At 45.5% G+C, this 23266-nt stretch overlaps 1 pseudogene; it reads left to right on the top strand.

Moving 5' to 3' along the window:
• The first annotated feature begins 2363 nt into the window (after positions 1 to 2363).
• The window catches only part of LOC144668146 (26S proteasome complex subunit SEM1 pseudogene), a 100357-nt pseudogene continuing 79454 nt past the window's right edge, over positions 2364 to 23266 (top strand).

Genomic DNA, 23266 nt, shown 5'->3' with positions numbered 1-23266 from the left:
TTGACAATCATTTATCATTAGACTTTTAATTCCAGATTTTAATTAAATTCAAATTCCACCATCTACCCTGCTGGATTCAAACCTAGGTCCCCAGTGCTTCACCCTGGATTACCAGTCCAGTGACAATGCCACTACACCACGACCACCACTTCCCCCTTGAAGAATTTAGAGGTTTAGAACACAAAAGGAGGCCATTCAGCCCATTATGATTGTGCAGGTTTTTCACTGGATCAATCTTAAACTAGTTTCACAGCCTCCTATAGCTTTCCTCACGTCAAAATACTTATCCAATTTTCCCTTAAACAATGGGCCCCAAACTGTAGGTCATTACCCCTGATGGGGGTCACAGTGGTCACCTTTGTGATCACGAGCTCCCACTCCTCCAGGTCGCAATGGCAAAGGGTATTTGAAGCTGAATGAGTGAGTAGGTGAGCAAGTAGGGAGGGGTGTTAGGAAGAGAGGCTGGTATGTGCGGGGAGGGGGTTGGAGGAGGGGGGTTGGGAAGGGGGGCTGCTGATTGAGTGGAGGAAAGGAGGGAGTGAGTGGTGGGGGGAGGGAGAGGGCTGATTACTGTGTGTGTATGTTGGGATGGGGGATGGAGAGGGGCTTCACTGAGTCTCTGTCACCAGGAAATATGAAGAGTTTGTCAGAAACCTACATGAGTACATAAAATAATAACATTTTTACAAAGTACTTTAAAACACAGATGTTCATATTTATATGATGTATTATATGTTGATATATAATATGTAAACTTTAATAATTCTATACTAAATGTTATGATGTCGCTTTATTGCTGATTTGTTGGAGTCTGGGGTCACATTAATAGAATCACATTGAAAAATAGTTTGGGACAACACTGCCTTAAACAATACAATGAACTCTTCTTCAAACAATCCCTTTGGCAAAGCCCTCAATGCACCAACCCTCGCCATTAAGAGATTTTCCTTAGCTCGCTTCTCCAGTAATAATTTGATGGTCTTCTGCCATTGTCACAGGAAACTCCTCTGCTCTTCTTCTAATAGTGTCACAGGATCGTTAACATCCACCTGAGAGTGTGGACAGGGCCTTGGGTTAACGGCTTATCCAACAGTCTAGCATTCCATTAGTACTACACTGGGGGTGTCAATCAAGATCACGGGCTCAAGTCTCAGATCTCTGGGCAAGGAATTGAGCTCTTTTGACTTAGATGATTTTGAGCCCCATCAGCAGGATTGCTTTCCTTGTTAGACTTCTAGGATTCGCCCAAAGGATTGACTATTATGAGGAACAGCAACACTTAGCACCTTCAACATAGCAAAACAATCCAAAAAACAGAAGCTAGAAAATAGACTTAGAGCTAGAGCGGAAACCCAATCCAGAAACTTGGGCTGGAGCAGGTGAGGGAGGAGGGTGGTGGGGGGGGGGCTGTGAAATTGCCATGGGTGGCGTTGCTTTACACTTACCTGCCTGTCCACTTTGCCGCCTACCCACCTCCGCTGGGATATTACCTGCGGCAGAGGAGGTGAGTGGCATTGGCCACTTAAAGGCTTCCTCCTGCTGTCGCTGGGATTTTACCTGCGCTGGGAGGAGTCAACACATGTGGTGTTTGCAGGCTGAGGGGGGTTCCCTCTTGTTCGGGCACCCTGTGCCCAATGGAAGCCACCCCGAGGTAGTTCACCACCCACTACCCCACCACCACTCCCCACCGCATTCTCCCCTACCCTAATGAAAGCAGCCTTCCAACCCCCTCACAGGGGCCCTGGAGAACCACAGACTTACCTTGAAGTCCATGATGAACTTTATTCAGGGGCTGCCTGTAGTCCCAGCATCGGCCACTGCTCCTGGTGGCTCTGCCAGGACTAGAAATCTGCCATTTGATTGGCTGGCAGCTCTACGAGGCAGAATGGGGGCAAAAGTCCCGCCTGAACCCAATTAATGGCATGAAGGCTGACAAATGGCTGTGGGGTGACCCAGTGAAGGGGAGGCAGGTTCAACCCTGACTTATCAACTGGGGAGTGTGAGGCCACCGCCCCCACATAAAACTCCAACCTTGAGCACAAATCCATGCTCAGTGAGGGAGTGCTGCACTGCCGGAGCTGCCTTCTTTCAGATCAGATGCTGGGCTGTGGCCCCGCCTCTCCTCTCAGCCGGATGTTAAAGGTCCCATGACACTATTTCAACGAAGAGCAGGGGAGTTCTCCCCGGTCTCCTGGCCAATATTTATTCCTTAACCAACATCACAAAAAGCAGAATATCTGGTCACTGCTGTTTTTGGGAGCTTGCTGTGTGCAAAGTGGCTGTGCATTTCCTACACTGCAATAGTGAATACCCTTCAAATGTACTTCATTGGCTGTGAAGTGATTTTGCGTCACCCTAAGGTCATGGATGAGTCTATAGAAGTAATTACAGGTGAGTTGGGTTGAAGGGATAGATCTTGAGGCGCCTTTTGTGAGTGGGGAGAGATGGGAAAGGAATTCAGGAAGAGAAGTTTTGAGAACTCGGACATGTTGATTGCAGGATCCATAGTCAGTGATGAAGAGTAATAATTCTATTCAGACAATTAGAAAATCCATCAATTTTTACTACATGGACTGGATCAAGGCAATCACAAAACAAACATTTAAGAATGTTCTTGAGAACAATTGAACTGCAAGCTCGACTCTTTACAAACCCTAAGCAATAATGAATATTATATTTAGCATTGCTGATAAATTGCACTCTGAAATTCATTTTGCAACAACACAAGGACAAATATGTAAACCTAGTCCTGTATGAATTATTGCTATTGCATAATGCCCTTATCAAGTGCTGAATGTGAGCTCTGCATTATTAAAAATATGCCCAGAACTCCCTATCTTTTATTGATAAATCGTAGCCTGAAATGGATTTTAAAATGTTGAAGGGACAAGTACCTTAACCTAAATCTGCTGTGAAATATTATTGCTTTTTCATCCATGAGTCCTTGTTAAAACCTGGATGCACGAACATTATTAAAACTTCATTTTTTTAAATCATACTTATTACACTCTTATGATCGTGCTCTGGATAAGTGAGAAAAAAAATGAAAGTTCAAGAGGCATGCCTGATAAAGGTATTGAGCAACATGTATAACAGTCACTCACCCGTCATCCCCTTCGCTTGCTGACCTGGTCTGTCAATGTCTCAATTAAAAATGTTTTTTTTTAAAGATCACTCTATGGTCCCACCCCTCTATATCTCTCTAATCTTCTTCAGTTCTACAACCCTTTGGAAAAATCTGTGCTCCTCCATTCCTTGAGCATCCTTGATTTAATCATTCCACCACTGGCAGCCATCACTTAGGCAGCCTGGGGCCTAAGCTCTGGAGTTTCCTCCCTAAACCTCTCTGCCTCTCTACTTCTGTCTTCTCCTTTAAGATGCCGCTTAAAACCGACGTCTATGACCAAGCTCCTGACCATGTGACCTAATATCTCCTTATATGACTGGGTACATACGAACATACATACATACGAATTAGGAGCAGGAGTAGGCCATGTGGCCGCTCGAGCCTGCTCCACTATTCAGTGAGATCATGGCTGATCTGAATGTAACCTCAACCCCACATTCCTGCCGACCCCCGATAACCTTTCACCCCCTTGTTAGTCAAGAATCTATCTGGCTCTACCTTAAAAATATTCAAAGACTCTGCTTCCACAGCCTTAGAAGGAAGAGAGTTCCAAAGACTCACAACCCTCTAAGAGAAAAAAATTCTCCTCATCTCTGCCTTAAATGAGCGAGCCCTTATTTTTAAACAGTGACCCCTAGTTCTAGATTCTCCCACAAGAGGAAACATCCTCTCCATATCCACCCTGTCAAGACCCCGCAGGATCTCAAAGATTTAAATTAAGTCACCTCTTACTCTTCTAAATTCCAGTGGATACGAGTCTAAGCTTTCCAGCCATTCCTCATAAGACAACCCACCCATTTCTGGTATTAAGGTAGTAAGCCTTCTCTGAACTGCTTCTAACACATTTACATCAATCTTAAATAAGGAGACCAGTATTGTACACAATACTCCAGATGTGGTCTCACCAATGTCCTGTACAACTGAAGAATAACCTCCCTACATTTGTAATCAATTCCCTCACAATAAATGATAACATTCTATTAGCTTTCAGAGGCTATGAACCCTGGGACGAGTAGCTTACCTCCTGACTCCCCAAAACTTGTCCACCATGTACAAGGCACAAGCCAGGAGTGTGGTGGAATACTCCCCACTTGCCTGGATGAGTGCAGCTCCCACAACACTCAAGAAGCTTGACATCATGCTTGATTGGCACCACATTTCCACCACTGACACACAGTATCAGCAGTGTGCACCATCTACAAGATGCACTGCAGGAATTCATCAAGGCTCATTCAACAGATCTGGCAAATGGAGTATAATGTGGGCAAATGTGAAATCATTCATTTTGGCCACGACCACTACCATCTAGAAGGACAAGGGCAGTAGATAGATCGGAACCCCACCACCTGGAAAATCCCCTCCAAGTCACTCACCATCCTGATTTGGAAATATATCGCCGTTCCTTCACTGTCGCTGGGTCAAAATCCTGGAACTCCTTTCGTAACAGCACTGTGGGTTTAGCTACACCACATGGACTGCAGCGATTCAAGAAAGCAGCTCACTACCACCTTCTCAAGGGCAATTAACGATGGGCAATAAATGCTGGCCCAGCCAGTGAAGCCCACATCCCGTAAATGAATTTTTAAAAAAAATAATTACCTGCTGTACCTGCATACTAACCTTTTGTGATTCATACACTAGGGCACCCAGATCCCTCTGGGCCTTAGAGCTCCTCAACCTCTCGCCGTTTTTTTTTCATTCTTCCTGCCAAAATGAATGATTTCACATTTGCCCACATTATACTCCATTTGCCAGATCTTTACCCACTCACTTAACCCAGCTGTGTCACTTTGTAGCCTCCTTACATCCTCTTCACAATTTACTTTCCTATATATCCTTGTGTCGTCAACAAATTTAGCAATCATTCCTTCACTCCCTTCATCCAAATCATTTATATAAATTATAAAAAGTTGAGGCCCCAGCACTGATCCCTGTAGCACACCACTCATTACATTCTGCCAACCAGGAAAAGGCCCATTTATGCCTACTCTCCATTTCCTGTTAGCTAACCAATCTTCTATCCATGCCAATATGTTACCCCCTACACCACGAGCTTTTATTTTCTGCAATAACCTTTGATGTGGCACTTTATCAAATGCCTTCTGGAAATCTAAATACAGTACATCCATCTGTTCCCCTTTATCCACAGTGCATGTGACTCCTTCAAAGAACTCCAATAAATTGATTTAACATGATTTCCCTTTTACAAAACCATGTGATTGCCTTGAATTTTTCTAAGTGCCCTGCTATAAGATCTTTAATAATAGCTTCTAACATTTTCCCTATGAGATGTTAGGCTAACTGGCCTATAGCTTCCTGCTTTCTGTCTCCCTCCCTTTTTGAATAAAGGAGTTATATTTGCTATTTTCCAATCTAATGGAACCTTCCCCGAACCTAGGGAATTTTAGAAAATTAAAACCAACGCTTCAACTATCTCACTAGCCACTTCTTTCAAGACCTTAGGGTGAAGACCATTTGGACCTGGGTATTTGTCAGCCCGCAGCCCTAACAATTTGCTCAGTACCACTTCCCTGGTGATTGTAATTTTCCTGAGTTCCTCCCTCCCTTCCATTTTCTTATTGAAAGCTATTTGCGGGATGCTACTTGTGTCCTCGATAGTGAAGAGTGAAGCAAAATACCAAAATACCATCTCCCTATTTTCCATTATCAATTCTCCAGATGCACTCTCTATATCCATAGAAACTCTTACTATCCGTCTTCATATTACCAACTAGCTTTCCCTCATACTCTAATTTTTCCCTCTTTATTAACCTTTTTGTCATTTTTTGCTGTTCTTTATATTCTTTCCAATCTTCTGACCTGCCACCTGTTTTTGCTTAATTATATACTTTTTCTTTATATTTGATACTGTTTTTAACTTTTTTACTTAACCACAGATGGTGGGCCCTCCTCTTAGGATTTTTCTTTCTCATTGGAATGTATCTATTCTGTATATTCTGAAATATCCCTTTAAATGTCTGTCACTGAACTTCTATTGACCTATCCCTTTACCTCATTTGCCAGTTCACTTTAGCGAGCTCTCCTTTCATGCCCTCATAACTGCCCTTATTTAAGCTTAAAATACTTGTCTTGGATGCACTCATTTCTCCCTCAAACTAAATGTAAAGTTCAATCATATTATAATCGATGCTACCTAGGGGTACCTTCACTAGGAGATTATCAATTAATACTATCTAGTTGCCCAATACCAAGTCAAGTGTAGCCTGATTTCTGATTGGCTCCAGAACGTGTTGTTCTAAGAAACTATCCCGAAAACATTCTATGAACTCCTCATCTACACCACCTTTGCTCATCTGATTTTTCCAGTCTATATGTAGATTAAAACCCCCCACAATTATTGCTGCACCTTTCTAACAAGCTCCCATTATCTCTTCCTTTATACTCTGTCCTACTGTGTAGTTACAATTAGGGGACCTGTACACCACTCCCATGAGTGACTTCTTGAGTCTACCATTCCTCATCTCAACCCAAACTGCTTCTACATCCTGGTTTCCTGAACTTAGATCATCCCTCTCTAATGTGCTAATACCATCATTAATTAACAGAGCTATCCCTCCGCCATTTCCTAACTTCCTGTCCAATGTCACATACCCTTCAACATTCAGGTCTTAATCTATGTCATCCTGTTGCCATGTCTCAGTAATGGTGATCAGATCATACTTATTTGTTTCTATTTGTGCTATCAGTTCACCTGTTTTGTTTTGAATGCCATGTACATTTAGATACAGAGCCTTTAGTTTTGTCCTTTCATTATGTTTGTAGCATCTAGCCTTATCTGCTGATTTACTCTTAGGGGAGAATTTTCTACTCGTTAGGTGGGCCGGTTGGGAGCGGGCGCGGAGCTGATCACTGTCCATGATCAGCTGCGCACCGCCATTTTACGTGGACAGGCCAATTAACGCCCGCCCAGCATAACGCGTGCCCGGTAGCACTCACTACCTGTGCGGGCTGAGGGTGGAGGGAGAGTCGGGGCCTGCGCTCTTTTGTGCATGCACGTGAAAGAGCGCAGAAATCTCCTTGAGGCACGGAGCTGCCTCATGGAGGTTAAGTTGAATTGGAAACTTCAAAATAAAAAAAGTTAAAAATCATTTACACATGTCCTCTCATGTGGCAGCATCACATGGGCTGGGACATGTTTGTAAAATGTTTAATAAATATTTATAAATTTAATAAACCCTTCATGAAACCTCATCCCGCCCGTGGATGAGGTTTCATGAAAAATACGAAGGCCGCCTGGGCTCTTCGCCTGCCCCCCAACCTTAAGGTTGGATGGGCAGCCCTGACAATTAGGTTAATTGCTGTGTTTATGGCCTTAACAGGCCTTTGACAGTTCGGCAGGTGCGCAGCCGACTCTGCCAAGCGAAAGATCGGAATGACGCGCAGTGACTTCAGGATGCACGCCCGCCATCACCGCGCGTTATTTTACGTGTCGGCATGTGGGGCCCACCCCTGCACACCAAACAGAAAACGCTGGCCTTAGATTTGTACTCCCTGTCCTTTCCTGTCACAGTCTGTTTACCATTTCTCACATTAATACCTGTTTCTCTTGCCTTGTCTCTACTCTCTGGTTCACCACATCTTCCCAAATTTGATCCCTTGCCCCCATTCTTCAATTTTCACTATTCACTATTCACCCGGTCTACTTCCCTAGTTAGGCAGCTCGTGAAGACACCAGCCCCAGCACTGTTCAGGTGCAGACCATCCCAATGGTACAGATCCCATTTTCCCCAGAACTGGTGCCAGTGCCCCACAAACCAGAACCCACTTCTCCCATACCAGCCTTTGAGCCACGCATTCATTTCTCTAATCGTTTTTGTCATATGCCAATTTGCCCGTGGCTCAGATAATAATGCAGAAATGATTACCTTTGAATTTCTGCTTCTTAATTTCATGCCTAGCTCATCATACCTACATGGACCATGACCTCTGGATCCCCCCCGCTCCGACTGCAAGTTCCTCTCCAGCCCTGAGCAGATGTCCTGAACCCTGGCATTGTGCAGGCAACAAAGCTGCCTGGACACTCACTCTTTTCTCTTTGCTCTTTGCTACAGAGAACAGTGTCAATCCCCCTCACTATACTGTCCCCTACTACCACTACATTCCTTTTTGCTCCCCCTACTTGAATGGCTTCCTGTGCCATGGTCAGTTTATTCATCCGCCCTGCAGCCCCCACTCTCATCCAAACAAGCTGAGAGAACCTCAAACCTGTTGGACAATTGCAAGGGCTCACACACCTGCCCTCCTGCCCTCTGGGTCCCCTTAACTGCCTCACTCACAGTCACACCTTCATGTTCCTGATCACTGACCAAATCAGAAGACCCTATCCTAAGTGGAGTAACTGCCTCCTAGTATAAAGCATCCAGGTAACTTCCCCCCTCCCTGATGTGTCACAGTGTCTGCAGCTCAGCCTCCAGCTCAATGACTCTGAGCTGAAGTTCCTCCAGCTACAATCACTCACTGTAGACGTGTTTGCCCTGGATCACAATGTTATCCAGGAGCTCCCACATGCTGCAGCCTTGACACATCACCTGTCCTGCCATCCTTAATGTGTTTTAAATAATTACTTAATTATATTAATCACTGATATATGTTACTTTCTTGTATATTTTATTAACTTTACCATCAAATTATGTACTATTTTAAACCTTAGGGACAGAATAAAACTTACCAACTTACCAGATACTCACCAAGCCGCTAACTCCTTTCCCTGTAGTAGAGCAAGAATCAATTCCAAGGGGTGAGAAGGATAGAAAGAGGAAATGGACAACTCCTTCTCTCCCTTCACCAAGCTTACTTCTCACTAAACTCCAAGTCTTCTCTCAGTTAGTTGGCTGCTCTCCGTTTTGTTTGATAATTGCTCCTGTGAAGCAGCTTGGAGCATTTTGCTTTGGCTAAAGGCACTATATAAATGCAAGTTGTTGTTATTGTTGAAAAGCAGCCAAGGTCTATTGTGGTCAAAGAGCTGATTCAGGGCCCCAGGTCAACCTTCATATTCAATTCAGGATGTGCTTATCCTGTTTAATGCCGAGATATCTCAAATAAAACATGATGAGTAAGGGATCTGGGTTCAAAAGATACTGAAACTGTTAGACATCACTTCTTGCAACTAAGCTGCTTCACATTTCTTACCTTAGGATGTTAGCAACATACTGGCTTTCACACAAATACCCAGTCACAATTCTAGGCACTGGTAAGGCAACTTTAAGCCTCCCAGTTGCCAAGACTAAAGCCCCCTTACTACTGCCTTAGGTCTCCCTTTTAGAACCTTTGGACTGCACAGCTGATGCCAGTTTCTCCCCAGAAAAAACCTAATATCTGCTAACCTGTCCTATTCCTACATGAAATATCACATTACACATTGCTCTTGTCAATTCCTTCAGGCATAATTGGATGCTGAGGTTTGCATTATTAAACAACTAATTCAACCCTCGGCAGAAATGTAATTTTTGTTCTGACGAATTGCATTTCAGAATTAGTTTCCAAATGGTGTAATGTTTGCATTCTGAAAGGACAGCTTAACCTTCATAGCAAATTGATTTATTAAAAGGACACGCAACTTACCATTGCAACTTGTGAGCTATCTGCCCCATTACATTTGCTTCCTTTTTGTCTCGTGTCCATATTTTTCCTTCTCCTCTTTTGGTAGCGTTGACTCTTTGTTAAACTTTGGTTCCAGAGTTGATGAGTAGTCTCTCCGCTCCCTTTCTCAAGTGGCCAGTGTTCAGATTTGACTCTGATAGTGAGTGTTACTCAGCTATTCTAACACAGCCTTGTCCTGGTCCTTGCTGATTGTCTCTCCATGGCATCACCACCCACACTAACCCCCTCTTTTTGACTTGTAGTGTTCATTGTTCTGTGTTTGATTATGCGAGCCTGTTTACTATCGATGCTCACTGTGCTTGATTAGTTAAGCCTGGGTGTTGACTCAGAGAAGAGTAAACAAAGCTGTACAAAGAGCTGGAAGCCAGAGCTGAAGCTTGGAGTATACATTTTAGAGCACTGTAAATAAAGTTCCTACACACATATAAGCTGGTGTGTCATCTCCGCATAGATCTGAGATATAAAATATAGAATATACCTCTGTAACTTCTTCCAGCCCTACAACCCTTCGAGGCAGCTGCACTTCTCCAATTCTGGCCTCCTGAACATCCCCGAATTTGTTGTGCTCCACTGTTGCCATGCCTTCGACTGCCTGGGCACTAAGCTCCGGAAATCCCTCCCCAAATCTCTCCACCTCTCTACTGCTCCTCCTTTAAGACATTCCCTAAAACCTATATCTTTGACCGAGCTTTCAGTCATGTGTTCAGCTATCTCCTTATGTGGCTTGGTGTCGAATTTGGTTTGACTACGCTCCTGTGAAGCTTCATTAAAAACACTACACAGATGCAGGTTGTTTCTTTGGTTAATGCAGTTGTTTTGAAATACATGATGCATCTTGTCAAGTCCGCAGGGAGGAAGGGAGATTACTTCAGGGTTAATTGAGACTGCACAACAGGGAGGCAATTCTCTGTGGGGAAAATGGTCTGAGTGATGTTGGACAAAATAATTCATGAATGTTGTGGCAGCGATTGTATTCTGAGATGCATGTTACGCATACAGTGTGGATCCACAAGGGAGTATGGTGATGTATCGAAACAGGATTTGTGTGTTACCCTCTGATGTGAGGCGATGGGAGTTCCTGAGTTGAATCCCAAAAGCTTTCTGCTTTCAATTGGTGAAGGGCATTGTTCAGGACGCCATCCCAGTTCAAAAGACAAGAGGACACTAATCTTAGATTTCAAAGGCAAGTTGATTGTAAAGGAACAGGAAGGTTGTGGTAGACAATTGCACAGGTTTGAGGTCCTGGGAAGGATTGAGTTGAGAGACTTCATCTTGCCAGAGTGAAATGCGATCTCTTTTGCATTTTGTCCCAGAAGCCAGTTTCTTGCATCCAGTTCAGGGACCCAGAGAAAACTTTCTGTAACCCATTGCTGCACCCGCACAAGGGATATTTTTTAATGCTGGCACTATTTTAAAAGGTGCTTCTGTTAGCAATTTTTCTAAGTTTACTGAGGGAATGCTGTCCTGTTGGATGTGCTGTCTTTCAGATGAGATGTTAAATGGATGTCTTGTCTGTCTGCTCGGATGGACATAAACCACTCCATGACACTATTTCGAAGGAGAGCAGGGGAGTTCTCCCCAGTGTCCCGCGCCACAATTTATCCCTCAACTCATGCAAAAGACAGGCTATCTGGTCATTTTCACATTGCTGTTAGTGGAATCTTGCTGTGTGCAAATTGGCTGCTGCAGTTCCGACATTACAATAGTGACTATACTTCAAAAGTATTTAATTGACAGCAAAGCACTTTGACACATCCTGAGATCAAGAAAGGTGCTACATAAATAAAAGGCTTTCTGTTATCTTTAACTTGCAACGAGCAATGAGAAGTTACAAAGAATTAACACGATTGTCCACTGTTTCTATTAGATTTTTGAATTGAATCATTCACATAGTTAGAAGTGGCAGGTGTGTAGAGCGCAGGGAATGTAGGGACATGAGGAACAGGAATAATCCATTCAGCCCCCCCGAGCCTGCTCCGCTATTCAACTGGATCTGAGCTTATCTGCACCTGAACTCCATTTACCTGCCTTAGCCCCGTATCCCCACACCCAACAATAATCTCTCCACTTTAGCCTTGGAAGTTTCAAATTTCTTATCATCAATGGAGAGATGAGATCACCATCTGGCTGTATAATCTTTCTAATTTAGAGATATAATGGTTTTTATATTTATATATCACCATTCTCTCATTGTTGCTGTTTCACAATGCTGGAACTAGCGACTAAACATTATAGGGTGGGGGGCGTGGGGTGGTTATTAAAAGGTTAAATTTTAAGGACAGGTTGTATACTCTTGCCTTGTATTTCCTCGAGTTTACAAGATTGAGGGGTGATCTCATTGAGGCAATTAAAATAACAAAAGGGTTCCATGGAGTATTACCAGAGAAATTGGTTCCTCTGGCTGGAGAATCCCAAACACGGGGCATAACTTTACACTGAGATTTTAGGCCCATTAGGAAGCAGTTCTTCATGTTGAGAGTACTGGAAATCTAGAACTCTGCCTCTCAAAAGGCTGGGGATGCTGAAGAGTCAGTTAAAACTTTCAAGACTGTGATGATGGACTTTTGTTGGTTAAGGGTTATCAAGAGATATGAAGCGAAGGCAGATAAATGGAGCTGAGATCAGCCATGTCCCAATTGAATAGTAGAACAGACTCGAGGGCTGAGTGGTCGCCCCCTGTTCCTCTGGTTCCATTCTGAACACCACACTGTGCTTTCACCCACAGAGCTATCAGGAGGCGTAAATTAATTTTCTAAGTTGAGGTTGGCAGTTCCTTGTCTCCTCCACACTCACATACCACAAGCATAACACACTGCATGTGTGAAACCATTTCCTGTATTTTGCAAGTAACGGTTCCTGTGGCTGTTGAGAAGCAACTTGCAATTTAACAACTCGGAGAGGATAAAAGGAAAGCTTTAAAGAAGAACTTGCATTTATATAGCACCTTTCATGACCCCAAGCTAGCCCGAAGCACTTTACCTTTGATGAAGTACTTCTGAGGTGTCGTCACTGTTTCCTATAGGAAACGCAGCAACCAACGTGTGCACAGCAAGATCCCACAAAGAGCAATCTGATAATGACCAAACCATCTGTTTCAGTGATGTTGTTTAATGTTGGCCCGGACACCGGGGAGAACCTGTCTGTTCTTCAAGATAGCGCCGTGGGATCTTTTATGCCCGTCCCAGACAGGGCTTCGGGTTAAAAACTCACCCGAAAGACAGCACTCCCTCAGTACTGCCCTTGGAGTGTCAGCCTGGGTGTTGCAGGACTGGTGCATGCGTATCTATGGCAACGGTTTGGGAAGGGGTTGTGTTCAGAGCGAGCATTTGGCATTAATGGCATGCAAAACCGTTTCCTGTGCTTTGCAATAAACAGCTTGTGCTCCTGCTAGTGCCCAGTTCAGGCAGGGCACCTAAAGACATAAGCCCCAAGTGGGGCACATCCACCAAGAGAGTGAGGAGAGGCCTAGGATCTTGGCTGTGCACTTGTAGCCCCAGATCCAACTATTCCAGTGTTCTCCTGGCTGACCTTCCACCTTCCATAAACTTACGCTCATCCAAAGCTCTGCTGCCCCTACCTGAACTCGCACCCAGTTCTATTCACCCACCATCCCTGTGCTTGCTGGCTCCCGGTCCAGCAACACCTCGGCCGGAATCTTCCGTCCGGCGTGTGGAGGCGGGTCCCCGCACGCCGACGGGTATAATGGCGCGCGGTGATGTCAGGCGTGCATTCCGATGTCACCGCGCCTCGTTCCAATCTCCAGTTCGGTGAGTGCACCCTCGGAGTCAGCTGCACCCCCGCTGAACTGTCAAAGGCCTGTTAAGGCTTAATCTAATTAAACTGATTGTCCGAGCTGCCCACCCAAGCTTAAGGTTGGCGGTGGGGGGGGTAGGTGAAGAGCCCAGGCGGCCTTCACATTTCTCATGAAACCTCAACCACGGTCGGGATGAGGTTTCATGAAGGGTTTGTAGATTAAGTAAAAACTTTTATTAAGATACATAAACATGTCCCAGCTCATGTGACAATGTCACATGAGAGGGGACATGTCTGATTAATTTTATTTTTCTTTCTTTCAATTTTTGAGAGCGAAACTAATCTCCCCGAGGCACAGTTCTGTGTTTTTTTGCGCCCAAGCGCAGGCCCCAACTCCCCCTCCTCCCTCCCACCTGCTAAAGGTAGCGCTGAATGTTCCCAGTTGGGCGTCACGCTGGGCGGGCCTTAATTGGCCAGCCGGTGTAAAATGGCGGCGTGCAGCCGATTGCGGGCGCCGTTTGGCTGTGTGTGCCCGCCCGACGGGGAGAAAATCCTCCCCCTCCTTTTCAAAATTCCCAGCCCCACTATCGCCCCCCCCACCACCCCCACCCCCCACCTCCGCCCTCCTTACTCAATGAACCATCATCTGTGGCCATTGCTTAGAGTGTTCTTAACAAGCCCCAGTCAGGGAAGCTTCTCAATTTTCAAGATGACTTATACTTCGATCATGAAAATGCAGCCAATGAAACTGAAAGTACAGAGCAAGTGTCAGCGGGATGAATTTTTTAAAAAAACACACCCAGCAAATTACAATTAAAAGGCTAGAAAATCTGGCTGTGACATTGCGAGTCCCTTGATCTGAAGGATGCTCGAGTTTGAGAGTTGGGGTTGGAGGAGCGGGTGAAGAATATCACATGGAGGGGTTGGTTGATGGATTTAAAAGATTGAGGAGTCTTGGGCATTTTGTAGTTGGGCGCAGAACATACTCACGTCCAAAATTCCCCAAACTTTCAATCGGCTTAGTTGGTTTTGTGTCCAACTTGCGGGTGTCAGGAGGTTATGCTAAGCCTGAATAAAACACTAATTCATCCCCAGCTGCAGCACTGTGTCCAGTTCTGGACACCACACTTTACAAAGGATGTGAAGGTTTTGAGAGTGCACAGAAGCAATCTCCTAGAATGGTGCAAGAGATGAGGGATCGCAGTTAAATAGATAGACTAGGGAAGCTGGGCTTGTCCTCCTTAGAGCAGAGAAGGCTATGAGGAGACTTGATAGAGATGTTTACCATCTTGAAGGGTTTAGATAGAGAGAATAATAAAGATAAGCTGTTTCCAATGGCTGAAGGATTGAAGGCACAGATTTAAAGTGATTGGCAAAAGAACCAGAGGCGATATGAGGATAAACATTTTTTTGCAATGAGGGGTTTGGATTTGGAATGCACTCTCTGGTAGGGTGGTGGCTACAGATTCAATAGTAACCTTCAAAAAGGAATTGGATAAATACTTGAAGGAGAAAAATAACTGCGGGGAGAATAGGACCAATTGGATTATTCTTCAAAGGAGCTGGCACAGATTTGGTGGGCTGAATGGCCTCCTCCTATGCTGTGCTATTTTATGATTCTATGAAATGCAAAGGGAATTCCAGGCCAACAAGTTCAAATCCAATTGAATGCACTTTCTGTGTTTAGGGAGATTGCACAAGGGTTATATAGATAGAGAGTGCAAAGAGGTTAAATAACTTAAGAGTGTTTTATCATTAGCCACTGAGAGGGTCACTCAGTGACCTCACAGAAAAATGCCAAGCAAACATTTTTTGAGTGACATTCCATTAAGATATCATATGCAAGTAATGTGTAATTTTTGACATGAATTATGTATTAAGGATTGTCAGACAGTATTTTTTCTGTGTATGGTATCCCTATAATGCTTATTGCATATTGTATGTATGTGAGACTTGGGGTGGAATTTCCCATGTGTTCGGTGGCATCGGGCGTGTTCGGTGGCATCGGGCGTGTTCGGTGACATCGGGCGTGTTCAGTGGCATCGGGCGTGTTCGGTGGCATCGGGCGTGTTCAGTGGCATCGGGCGTGTCCGGTGGCATCGGGCGTGTCCGGTGGCATCGGGCGTGTTCGGTGACATCGGGCGTGTCCGGTGGCATCGGGCGTGTTCGGTGACATCGGGCGTGTTCGGTGACATCGGGCGTGTTCAGTGGCATCGGGCGTGTCCGGTGACATCGGGCGTGTTTGGTGGCATCGGGCGTGTCCGGTGACATCGGGCGTTTGGTGACATCGGGCGTGTTTGGTGGCATCGGGCGTGTCCGGTGGCATCGGGCGTGTTTGGTGGCATGAGCAGACAATATGGCGAGAAGGCCAAAGCTCGGTTTCACCATGTTGTGAAACCAATTTGCAATCGTCCACTCTGCCCATTAATGGCCGGCTGCGTTTCCTGCCATCAGACATTGGGAACCTCATTGTAATACATCTGCATATCAAAATGAGCCCAGCCCGCCGGAATCATCCCCCCCCACGCTGGATCGCCTAAGCACATTGGCGTGATAGCACACCGACGTGTTTCACAACAGTATATATAGGGCGTGCACCTGGCAATCTGCACTGTGCTCGGGACTTTGAGGTTTCTTTGCTGACCTTGCTTTGGGCAGCACTCACGGGCATCAGCGCCAGGCTTCGCAGGCAGCACCACATCACTTTTAGAGGGCTCACAGGCAGGTCTCTACCTACCGGACCAGCCATGAGGTGTGGGTGGTTTCTCAACGGCTGCAGGGCCAGGGCTTGCTTGGGGAAGGGGGAGAAGTGGCCTCAGGCAAGAGGAGAGACTGCAAGGCGAGGGCTGTACTGAGGAAGGGTGGGGGGTATCCCAGGGTGTGTGTGGGGACACGTGTTGATCTGTGCAAGTGGCCTCAAGAGGGTGAGGGCTGAGGAAACAGTCTCCAGAGGAGATGAGGCCAGATGGAGATGTGAGGGTGTGTGTGAGAGAGTGAGTGGTGATGTCCCTTGAGCTGACAGTGAGTGAGATGCCAGTGAATGTGTGATGGGCTTGTGAGTGTGTGAGTTTAGAGTGATGAGATGGTTGCCTTACCCTGGTGACATGGATGAGATCATTCATTCTCTATCTGCATTGGATGGCCAATCTCTTCTGTGCAGCATTGGCACTGACCCCCACTGCCATCACCTACCAAGCCGGGGTGATAATGTGGATGCCCCCCCTGCGGTGAGAGCTGGGGTAGTGGACATCACAGTGGGCCTCCATGGTGTCCTAAAGGTGCTCTAGGGATGTGTCACTAAACCTGGGGCCTGCAGTCTTCTTGCCTTTCGGGGCCATGTCTTCTGTGCAGCAGTCCTGGGCTGGGAGCACTGAGAGGCGTGCGTGTAGCTGTACTTTAAACATGGTGCCTGGCGTGAGGATGCGACGAGGTGACGGCCTGGTGGGCGAATCGGAGCCCGTCCACCATCGAAACGGCGTGTTTCCCGGGAATACCTGGTTAATGAGGCGGGATTGGGATGACACAGCGTGAGAAGCCACCATCGCGTCCAATGGATAAAACGTCATTTTTCCCACCCGCTACCGCACTTAGTACAAACCCGGCACAATTCACCCTTGGACTGTCTACCAGCGTCATGTCAAGAAGCTTAACCACTTTCACTTGAGCTGCTTCCGTAAGCTTCTGAAGATCAGGTGGCAGGACAAAATACCAGACACGGAGGTGCTCACATGAGCTGGCATGCCAAGCATCCACAGCATAAAGAGACAGTCACAGCTGAGTTGGGTTGATCACATAGCCAGAATGTCTGACACTTGCTTACCTAAAGTGAATCTTCTATGGAGAACTTGAATCTGGGATGTGCTCTCATGATAGTCAAGGAAGCGCTACAAAACACTCTGAAGGCTTTGCTTAAGAGCTTTGATATCGACCCAGCATCCTGGGAGAAGCTCGTCCAGGATCGCTGCACCCGGCACAACCAAATAAAAAAACGGTGAGGCCTCCTTCCAAAGCAAGCGCATATCAGAGGCAGAGTAAAAAACACAAGGCGAGGAAATCCCAAACCAGCAACTCGTCCAAAACACAATCACCCGAGGTATCCTGTCCTATTTGTAGCAGAACATTTCGGGTGCAGATCAGCCTTAGCAGCCTCGTTTGTACCCACCAGAACCCTACCGAACATCATGGATGGTGAACATGGTCATCCTCACATCAAAAGACGAACAAGAACAATTGACTTTTAGATTCCGTCAATCTACCTGTATCATTCTGTCTATCACACTGCGCCCAAAGGTATTCAGGTAAGAGCTAACATGAAAATGGTCAGACGCTGTTTACTATCGATATCCAACTGTGTCACTTACTTAAGAGGAATATTGTGGCCCAACGTATAATATTTAGGAAGGGGTGAGGCCTATGGAGGGATTTGAACAAGAGGATACTCCCTTTCCTTTTCACACTTTGGCTCAGTTGTTCACTATTCAGTCTTGCCAAAGCCACCAGGGAACCTTTAAGCATTGTTCGAGCCTCCTCTGCAGGGGCCTAAGTAAAGCTTGATGTGAAAGGTTGCAGTATTATTGTACTGTTGTTGCTTGGGGTTGAACATTGGCTGAGAGTGGAGTGCGCAGGCTTAAAAAAAAACCACACAAACCAAACCACACCAAGTGAACTCAATACTCGTTATGGCCCCGACATCTGCAAATCCTTCCTTCTTAAGGTTGAGCAGGAGAAAGTAAGTTTTTTAAACTTTATTTTTGTCTCCACTTTCTTTCCCTTGTGTCTGTTCCTGCTGAGGCAGAACATGAAGATTTCAGAAATTCAACATGACAACAGAATGTGAGCAACCTCATATGGAAACATTGTGGTAAAACTACCTACCTTGTGGTTTTGATAGGTCTGTTGACGAGAATAGATTACCGAGTTATTTTTAATAGACGCGGGTTGGCTGACAATGTAGGTCTGACGTCAGCTGATTTCCCGGAAATTCAAAAAACGCTCTAATTCCAACCGTGTTCTCTGTTTAGAATTCTCACTTCAGCAAATGTTTTTCAAAGTCTTGCTTTTATCTTGAGTTATTCAGATGAAGAAAGCCGTGGTTGGATTTTTCCAGTGTACCTACCTGTTACAGCACCGAGTTACTTCTTCAACAGTCTTGACTGCCCTTCAGTAACTCAGCCTATCTCTGAAATAATGTACCCCTAGGTGTCTGTCATAAACTTGCTCTTCACAACCCTAGCTTCTCTTGTTCTGTTACCTCACTGTTTGTGGGTTTAATTTTCTATATGCTGCTAAATAAGTGTCATCTGTGTTTCAGATGTGGTTCTTGCCTCTAGGTCAGAAAGTTGTGGAGTCAAATAGCATTGTTCGAGTCTCCTCTGCAGGGGCCTAAGTGAAGCTTGATGTGAAAGGTTAAAGTATTATTGTACTGTTGTTGCTTGGGGTTGAACATTGGCTGAGAGTGGAGTGCGCAGGCTTAAAAAAAAACCACACAAACCAAACCACACCAAGTGAACACAATACTCGTTGAGGAAGTGCTGTCTTTTGGATGAGACATTTTGAAACGTATAAGATTCTGAGGGGACTTGACAGGGCTGGGGGCTGGAAGGATGTTTCCTCCTTGTGGGAGAGAATAGAACGAGGGGACACAGTTCCCATGTGAGACGGAGACGAGGAGAATTTTTCTCTCAAAGGATCGCAAATCTGTGGAATTCTCTTCCCCAGAGAGAGGTGGAGGCAGGGTCATTGAGTATTTTTAAGGCTGAGTTAGATAGATTCTTCATTGACAAGGGAGTCAAAGAGTATAAGGGGTAAACAGGAAAGTGGAGATGGGGCCACTGTCAAATCAGCCGTGATCTTATGGAATGGCGGAGCAGGCTCGAGGGGCCGAATGGCCTACTCCTGCTCCTAATTCATATGTTCATATGTACATAAGAGCAGGGAATTCTTCCTGGTGCCCTGGGCCAATATCTATCCCTCAATCAACATCGGGCCATTATCACAATGCTTTTTGTGAGATCTTGCTGTGCACAAATTGGCTGCTGCATTTCCTACATTATAATAGTTGCAGCGGCTCAAAAGTATTTAATTGGCTGTAATGCACTTTATGACATCCAGTGATTGTAAAAGGTGCGACATAAATAGTCTTTATTTTAAATTTTTACTTGAGGGGAGACCAAAACTAGGGATCATCAATAAACGATTGTCAATAATAAATCACACAAGGAGTTCAGGAGAGACCTCTTCACCCAGAGAGTGGTCAAGGAGAAGAGTACGGAGGCATTGAAGGGGCAGCCTGGTAAACACATATGGGTGAGAAGGTTAAAATGATGGGATTAGATGAATTAGGGTGGGAGGAGACTCGTGTGGACAATAAACACCAGCCTGGAACAGCTAGGCCGAATGCCTGAGCAATAACTTCTACGTAATCTATGTAAATATCTTATCGATCGACATGTAATCCCATTTGGATTATTGCTTTATTGAGGCTGGAAAGCCTTAATGTAACTAATCCTTCCTCACAGGTTAGCATACTAACATTGGGAATCAGTTATGTTGTTCTCCTCTGCATTGGCTCTTATGTCATTTACCTACACCACATGGACTGCAATGCTCACCACCACCTTCTCAAGAGCAATTGGGGATGGGCAATAAATGCAGGCCTAGCCAGCGATGCTCACATCCTGTAAATGAATTAAAAAAAAGAACACTCCATGTGGATGTCAGTCCAGGCCAGGCCAGGACAGCAGCACACTCACCTGTGATGCCCCCACAGTTGACTAGCCCTTTGATGCTCTAGTCTAGTGTAAGCTTACACTTACATAGAAATTGGCCACCTGAGCAAGGTGCAGGAGGGTCATGGCACTCATGTCTCAGCGTGAGCTAACACCTTCAGAAGAGAGCAGAGAATATTGCCTCTCCGTGCAGTAACTAGGCAAATCCAGCAGCCATTCTTCAATGTCCTGCCGAAGAAAACGTGACTAACCAGTTAGTGACGTTGGTTGAGGAAGGTGAAACATCCTGTTCTTCCCTGAACATGGGATCTTTAGCGTCCACCGCCTCAACAAACTTTAGTTTACTGTCGCATCCAAATGATGACAGTGTGCAGCAAACATCCCTTTCTCAGTACTTTAAAGGAGCTCCCGACGTGGGACTTGGTCTCCGAGCCTTCCCATCCAGAGCTGAGTGCCAGCTCAGCAAAGAATTATCATGTAAATTTAAACTGGATTTTTGTGTGCTCTCCACCAACAACCAAGGGTGTGAAACTCCAGGAGTCAGGGGGGACGTGGAGGGAAGCCAGATATCCTGCTGTCAAGGGTTGGAGTGAAACTTGGGAGCAGGACTGGGATTTGATGGGTTTCTATCCCAACCAAGAAGAGCAGGGAGTCGGCTTTGATGAGTCTTTTGGAATTCCGAGCTACCTTGAGAATTCCACCCATGATATCCTCATCAAGCCCGAGGGAGCAGTCACCAGCTGAGTTCCACTGGGATCCCACAAGGAGCAGCAAGAAAGCCCAAAGCTCAAGATAGCCCACACCAAAAACATGTTGCTCCTTTCCGAGAGGAAGAATTTGGTCCTGGGAGGATCGCAGGCTCCCCCTAGTGGGGCAGACATGGACTGCCTTTGAATTCCACTGGCATTTCAGGGCTGCTGCACTCACTCTATCTGTGTCCAATTAACACTTGTGACCTTTTATATGTCTTCCAACATACCATTAGGAACACCATAGGAACGCTGCTGGTGTATCCCAGTAATCCTGATGGTTTCGACAATGGACAAATTGAGGATTTTGAACATTATCTGTGCTGTGAAATTCATTATTAACAGATGTAAAGTCCTGGGTTTGAGTTTGCTGGGGAACCAAAGAATGTGAAGTGAACACAGAACCCAGAGATGGCCCGGCCATCTCACCCAGAGCACTGACATCTTTCTACGGTATGGAGTAGAAATTACGGGGTGGAAACTGGCCAACAGGCCCTCCCAGTCCATGGAGTCACTGCATGTGAGCAACACCTTAATCTCATGTACCTGACCTGTTGGCACATTCCTCTATCCCCTTTCCTTACAGGAGAGTCCAAAACCAGGGGTCATTAATACAAGATAGTCACTGACAAATCCAATAAGGAATTGAAGAGAAAGGTCCTTTACTCAGAGAGAGGTTAGAATGTGAACTTGGGCAAAAAGGGAGTGGTTGTAGCAAATAGCACAGATGGGTTTAAGGGGAAGCTGGATAAACACATGATAGAGAAAGGAACAGAAGGATATGCTGATAGGGGGAGATGAACTAGGGTGGGAGAAGGTTCGTGTGGAGCACAGATCTGTTGTGGTCAAATGGTCTGTTTCTGTGCTGGGCGCTCTAATTAATTCTGTGCATCTCCCACTTTTGTAATCTTTTTGTAATTAACTTTCTTCTCCCACCTCCCCTCCACACCCTAGTTTTCAACAGCTCCTCCTGAGACCAGAACACGTGTGTACCTGTCCACAGCCTATGTCCACACATTCACTTTCTTAGCAAAATAGCAATAATAAGGATCGTGCCTGATTTTTTCTTTCTTCCTGTGCCTGGTAACAGTGGGGTCAATTGCCATGGCCATTAAGAACCATAAGAAATGGGAGCAGGAGTAGGCCATTCAGCCCTTCAAGCCTGTTCCACCATTCAATAAGATCATGGCTGATCTGATCTTGGCCTGATCTCCACTTACTCGCCCTATCCCCATATTCCTTGATTAATCCCCTTAGTGCCCAAAGGTCAATTGGGCCTCAGGCTTGAATATACCCAGCAACTGAGCATCCACAACTCTCTGGGGTAGAAAACTCCAAGAATTCACGACCCTCTGAATGAAGAAATTTCTCTTCATCTCAGTCCAAAATGGCCAACCCCTTATCCCGAGACTACAACCCTTGGTCCCGAGACTACAACCCTTGGTCCTGGACTCTCCAGCTAGAGAGAAACAGCCACTCAGCCTCAACCCTGTCAAACCTCATGAAGAATACCCTGGCTGAGAGGGCACACTCAACCCACCCCAGGGATTGATCCCAGTCTAGTACACAATGGGTGGCACACCAGGGGCTCACTAATCAATTCTATTAGCGTTTCAGGACTGGGTGACAGGCATTAAGATGCGAAACAGGATTTTGGATGAGGAAGTGCGATAAATTATGATTAACAATTAAAATTACTGCAGGCTTCTAAAACCAATAAGAGAGACAGCCTGTAATAAAGTCACAGCTTACATTAAATAATGTGTCAGTTAGTGACTTTATTTAGCATCTTAAAACAAGAAACTGTCAGCCTACATTAAGAGTGTGTTGCATACATTGAATTTCTATGAAGAAAACCGGTGAGAAGATTTAATCCAAAGAGACAAATCACGTATGCAGATGTAGGATGGAAGGTCCACTCTTGTCAGAATGTTGTACTCTGTTTATGTGTAACATTATTTCATGCTGCTTATACAAAGGGCACTGCAACCTCAGCTAATTCATAGCAACAACATGCTTTAACATAGAAAAACACCCGCAGATACTTTGCAGGAGAATCATCGAACAAAATTTGACACCCAGTCACATAAGGAGATATTAGGACAGGTGAACAAAAGCTTGGTCAAAGAGGTAGGTTTTAAGGAGCGTCTTAAAGGAGGAAAGAGAGGCGGAGAGGGATTTAGGGAGGGAATTCCAGAGCTCAGGGTCTTGGCAGCTGAAGACATGGCTGCCAGTAGTGGAGCAATTAAAATTAGGGATGCACAAGAGGCCAGAATTGGAGGAGCGCA

Source organism: Cetorhinus maximus, chromosome 26 (assembly GCF_964194155.1).
Source record: "Cetorhinus maximus chromosome 26, sCetMax3.hap1.1, whole genome shotgun sequence".
In the NCBI taxonomy this organism is placed as follows: domain Eukaryota; kingdom Metazoa; phylum Chordata; class Chondrichthyes; order Lamniformes; family Cetorhinidae; genus Cetorhinus; species Cetorhinus maximus.
The sequence above is the reverse complement of the archived record's forward strand: the minus strand, read 5'-3'. Positions and strand labels throughout refer to the sequence as shown.